This window comes from Amphiura filiformis, chromosome 10 (genome assembly GCF_039555335.1).
Source record: "Amphiura filiformis chromosome 10, Afil_fr2py, whole genome shotgun sequence".
NCBI lineage: Eukaryota > Metazoa > Echinodermata > Ophiuroidea > Amphilepidida > Amphiuridae > Amphiura > Amphiura filiformis.
The window spans coordinates 40594767-40601759 of record NC_092637.1 but is presented as its reverse complement, the minus strand read 5'-3'; positions in this window follow the sequence as shown (position 1 = coordinate 40601759).

The window sequence follows — 6993 nt, the reverse complement described above, 5'->3', positions numbered from 1 at the left end:
TTCATTACATTTCTTACAATAGTGATTACAATTAATACATCATTCCAACGATTTCATTACATTTCTTACACATAGTGATTACAATTAATACATCATTCCAACGATTTCATTACATTTCTTACACATAATGATTACAATTAATACATCATACCAACGATTTCATTACATTTCTTACACATAGTGATTACAATTAATACATCATTGCAACGATTTCATTACATTTCTTACACATAGTGATTACAATTAATACATCATTCCAACGATTTCATTATATTTCTTACACATAGTGATTACAATTAATACATCATTCCAACGATTTCATTACATTTCTTACACATAGTGATTACAATTAATACATCATTGCAACGATTTCATTACATTTCTTACACATAGTGATTACAATTAATACATCATTGCAACGATTTCATTACATTTCTTACACATAGTGATTACAATTAATACATCATTCCAACGATTTCATTACATTTCTTACAATAGTGATTACAATTAATACATCACTCCAACGATTTCATTACATTTCTTACACATAGTGATTACAATTAATACATCATTTCAACGATTTCATTACATTTCTTACACATAATGATTACAATTAATACATCATTCCAACGATTTCATTACATTTCTTACACATAGTGATTACAATTAATACATCACTCCAACGATTTCATTACATTTCTTACACATAGTGATTACAATTAATACATCATTCCAACGATTTCATTACATTTCTTACACATAGTGATTACAATTAATACACCATTCCAACGATTTCATTACATTTCTTACACATAGTGATTACAATTAATACATCATTGCAACGATTTCATTACATTTCTTACACATAGTGATTACAATTAATATATCATTCCAACGATTTCATTACATTTCTTACACATAATGATTACAATTAATACATCATTGCAACGATTTCATTACATTTCTTACACATAGTGATTACAATTAATACATCATTCCAACGATTTCATTACATTTCTTACACATAGTGATTACAATTAATACATCATTCCAACGATTTCATTACATTTCTTACACATAGTGATTACAATTAATACATCATTCCAACGATTTCATTACATTTCTTACACATAGTGATTACAATTAATACATCATTTCAACGATTTCATTACATTTCTTACACATAATGATTACAATTAATACATCATTGCAACGATTTCATTACATTTCTTACACATAGTGATTACAATTAATACATCATTCCAACGATTTCATTACATTTCTTACACATAGTGATTACAATTAATACATCATTCCAACGATTTCATTACATTTCTTACACATAGTGATTACAATTAATACATCATTGCAACGATTTCATTACATTTCTTACACATAGTGATTACAATTAATACATCATTGCAACGATTTCATTACATTTCTTACACATAGTGATTACAATTAATACATCATTCCAACGATTTCATTACATTTCTTATACATAGTGATTACAATTAATACATCATTCCAACGATTTCATTACATTTCTTACACATAGTGATTACAATTAATACATCATTCCAACGATTTCATTACATTTCTTACACATAGTGATTACAATTAATACATCATTGCAACGATTTCATTACATTTCTTACACATAGTGATTACAATTAATACATCATTGCAACGATTTCATTACATTTCTTACACATAGTGATTACAATTAATACATCATTCCAACGATTTCATTACATTTCTTACACATAGTGATTACAATTAATACATCATTGCAACGATTTCATTACATTTCTTACACATAGTGATTACAATTAATACATCATTGCAACGATTTCATTATATTTCTTACACATAGTGATTACAATTAATACATCATACCAACGATTTCATTACATTTCTTACACATAGTGATTACAATTAATACATCATTCCAACGATTTCATTACATTTCTTACACATAGTGATTACAATTAATACATCATTCCAACGATTTCATTACATTTCTTACACATAATGATTACAATTAATACATCATTGCAACGATTTCATTACATTTCTTACACATAGTGATTACAATTAATACATCATTTCAACGATTTCATTACATTTCTTACACATAGTGATTACAATTAATACACCATTCCAACGATTTCATTACATTTCTTACACATAGTGATTACAATTAATACATCATTGCAACGATTTCATTACATTTCTTACACATAGTGATTACAATTAATACATCATTCCAACGATTTCATTACATTTCTTATACACAGTGATTACAAATAATACATCATACCAACGATTTCATTACATTTCTTACACATAGTGATTACAATTAATACATCATTTCAACGATTTCATTACATTTCTTACAATAGTGATTACAATTAATACATCACTCCAACGATTTCATTACATTTCTTACACATAGTGATTACAATTAATACATCATTCCAACGATTTCATTATATTTCTTACACACAGTGATTACAATTAATACATCATTCCAACGATTTCATTACATTTCTTACACATAGTGATTACAATTAATACATCATTTCAACGATTTCATTACATTTCTTACAATAGTGATTACAATTAATACATCACTCCAACGATTTCATTACATTTCTTACACATAGTGATTACAATTAATACATCATACCAACGATTTCATTACATTTCTTACACATAGTGATTACAATTAATACATCATTCCAACGATTTCATTATATTTCTTACACATAGTGATTACAATTAATACATCATTCCAACGATTTCATTATATTTCTTACACACAGTGATTACAATTAATACATCATTCCAACGATTTCATTACATTTCTAATACATAGTGATTACAATTAATACATCATTCCAACGATTTCATTATATTTCTTACACACAGTGATTACAATTAATACATCATTCCAACGATTTCATTACATTTCTTACACATAGTGATTACAATTAATACATCATTGCAACGATTTCATTACATTTCTTACACATAATGATTACAATTAATACATCATTGCAACGATTTCATTACATTTTTACACATAGTGATTACAATTAATACATCATTCCAACGATTTCATTACATTTCTTACACATAGTGATTACAATTAATACATCATACCAACGATTTCATTACATTTCTTACACATAGTGATTACAATTAATACATCATACCAACGATTTCATTACATTTCTTATACACAGTGATTACAAATAATACATCATTCCAACGATTTCATTACATTTCTTACACATAGTGATTACAATTAATACATCATTGCAACGATTTCATTACATTTCTTACACATAGTGATTACAATTAATACATCATTCCAACGATTTCATTACATTTCTTACACATAATGATTACAATTAATACATCATTCCAACGATTTCATTACATTTCTTACACATAATGATTACAATTAATACATCATTCCAACGATTTCATTACATTTCTTACAATAGTGATTACAATTAATACATCATTCCAACGATTTCATTACATTTCTTACACATAGTGATTACAATTAATACATCATACCAACGATTTCATTACATTTCTTACACATAGTGATTACAATTAATACATCATACCAACGATTTCATTACATTTCTTACACATAGTGATTACAATTAATACATCATTGCAACGATTTCATTACATTTCTTACACATAGTGATTACAATTAATACATCATTGCAACGATTTCATTACATTTCTTACACATAATGATTACAATTAATACATCATTGCAACGATTTCATTACATTTCTTACACATAGTGATTACAATTAATACATCATTCCAACGATTTCATTACATTTCTTACACATAGTGATTACAATTAATACATCATACCAACGATTTCATTACATTTCTTACACATAGTGATTACAATTAATACATCATACCAACGATTTCATTACATTTCTTATACACAGTGATTACAAATAATACATCATTCCAACGATTTCATTACATTTCTTACACATAGTGATTACAATTAATACATCATTGCAACGATTTCATTACATTTCTAATACATAGTGATTACAATTAATACATCATTCCAACGATTTCATTACATTTCTTACACATAATGATTACAATTAATACATCATTCCAACGATTTCATTACATTTCTTACACATAATGATTACAATTAATACATCATTCCAACGATTTCATTACATTTCTTACAATAGTGATTACAATTAATACATCATTCCAACGATTTCATTACATTTCTTACACATAGTGATTACAATTAATACATCATACCAACGATTTCATTACATTTCTTACACATAGTGATTACAATTAATACATCATACCAACGATTTCATTACATTTCTTACACATAGTGATTACAATTAATACATCATTGCAACGATTTCATTACATTTCTTACACATAGTGATTACAATTAATACATCATTGCAACGATTTCATTACATTTCTTACACATAGTGATTACAATTAATACATCATTCCAACGATTTCATTACATTTCTTACACATAGTGATTACAATTAATACATCATTTCAACGATTTCATTACATTTCTTACAATAGTGATTACAATTAATACATCACTCCAACGATTTCATTACATTTCTTACACATAGTGATTACAATTAATACATCATACCAACGATTTCATTACATTTCTTACACATAGTGATTACAATTAATACATCATTCCAACGATTTCATTATATTTCTTACACATAGTGATTACAATTAATACATCATTCCAACGATTTCATTATATTTCTTACACACAGTGATTACAATTAATACATCATTCCAACGATTTCATTACATTTCTAATACATAGTGATTACAATTAATACATCATTCCAACGATTTCATTATATTTCTTACACACAGTGATTACAATTAATACATCATTCCAACGATTTCATTACATTTCTTACACATAGTGATTACAATTAATACATCATTGCAACGATTTCATTACATTTCTTACACATAATGATTACAATTAATACATCATTGCAACGATTTCATTACATTTCTTACACATAGTGATTACAATTAATACATCATTCCAACGATTTCATTACATTTCTTACACATAGTGATTACAATTAATACATCATACCAACGATTTCATTACATTTCTTACACATAGTGATTACAATTAATACATCATACCAACGATTTCATTACATTTCTTATACACAGTGATTACAAATAATACATCATTCCAACGATTTCATTACATTTCTTACACATAGTGATTACAATTAATACATCATTCCAACGATTTCATTATATTTCTTACACACAGTGATTACAATTAATACATCATTCCAACGATTTCATTACATTTCTAATACATAGTGATTACAATTAATACATCATTCCAACGATTTCATTATATTTCTTACACACAGTGATTACAATTAATACATCATTCCAACGATTTCATTACATTTCTTACACATAGTGATTACAATTAATACATCATTGCAACGATTTCATTACATTTCTTACACATAATGATTACAATTAATACACCATTGCAACGATTTCATTACATTTCTTACACATAGTGATTACAATTAATACATCATTCCAACGATTTCATTACATTTCTTACACATAGTGATTACAATTAATACATCATACCAACGATTTCATTACATTTCTTACACATAGTGATTACAATTAATACATCATACCAACGATTTCATTACATTTCTTATACACAGTGATTACAAATAATACATCATTCCAACGATTTCATTACATTTCTTACACATAGTGATTACAATTAATACATCATTGCAACGATTTCATTACATTTCTTACACATAGTGATTACAATTAATACATCATTCCAACGATTTCATTACATTTCTTACACATAGTGATTACAATTAATACATCATTGCAACGATTTCATTACATTTCTTACACATAGTGATTACAATTAATACATCATTGCAACGATTTCATTACATTTCTTACACATAGTGATTACAAATAATACATCATTCCAACGATTTCATTACATTTCTTACACATAGTGATTACAATTAATACATCATTCCAACGATTTCATTATATTTCTTACACATAGTGATTACAATTAATACATCATTCCAACGATTTCATTACATTTAGTGATGTTAAAATAAGCCGAACATATGTGACCGTTCACAAAGCAAACAAAGACCAGAGCTATTAAAAGTTCTATAGCCATCTAAGGTAGAAGCTTATTATCCACTTCAACAATAGGATTATTGATTAGTTTTTGACTATCAAAATGAGACAGATGTCGGGCCAGCTTAAGTTACCGATGGATACGACCTTCGTACACATTTTACACCGTAACTCAGAATACAATTTAGGGAATTTACGGCTCATTTGTGCTGCCGGGTCACATATGTCATGCACACCCCGTCAGTCCGAAACCCCGTCAGTCCGAAACCCCGTCAGTCCGAACCACCGCTAGTCCGAAATCGCTCTTGTTGGATAACAAGCTGCTATTTCATATGTTTACTTTAGCTTCTTTAAATGCATCCCCTTCTGGAGGATTCTGAATACTTTCACGTTTTATTTGTGGTCACTATTAGAGTTGATCACTGTTGATAGAGTTGGCTGTCTTTAGTTTTTCTTTGTTTTCGATATTTGCTGATTAGTGCCGCAATAGTATATAAGTATGGGTTGATGGCAGAATTTATGGGTAAAACAAACGCCACACACCATGCGAATACCGAAGAGGGTAGAACCATTACCCCACTTTGCACCAATATCCCAAGCACAACTATCGGAGCCCAACAAAAGAAATCTGTAAATATTATAGCAGAGACTTTGGCAGTCATTCTGATCTGTTGCTTTGTACTTAAATCACGTCCTGCTTGTTTTGATGACTTCTTGACAGATCGCACAATTTCTATATAACAAACC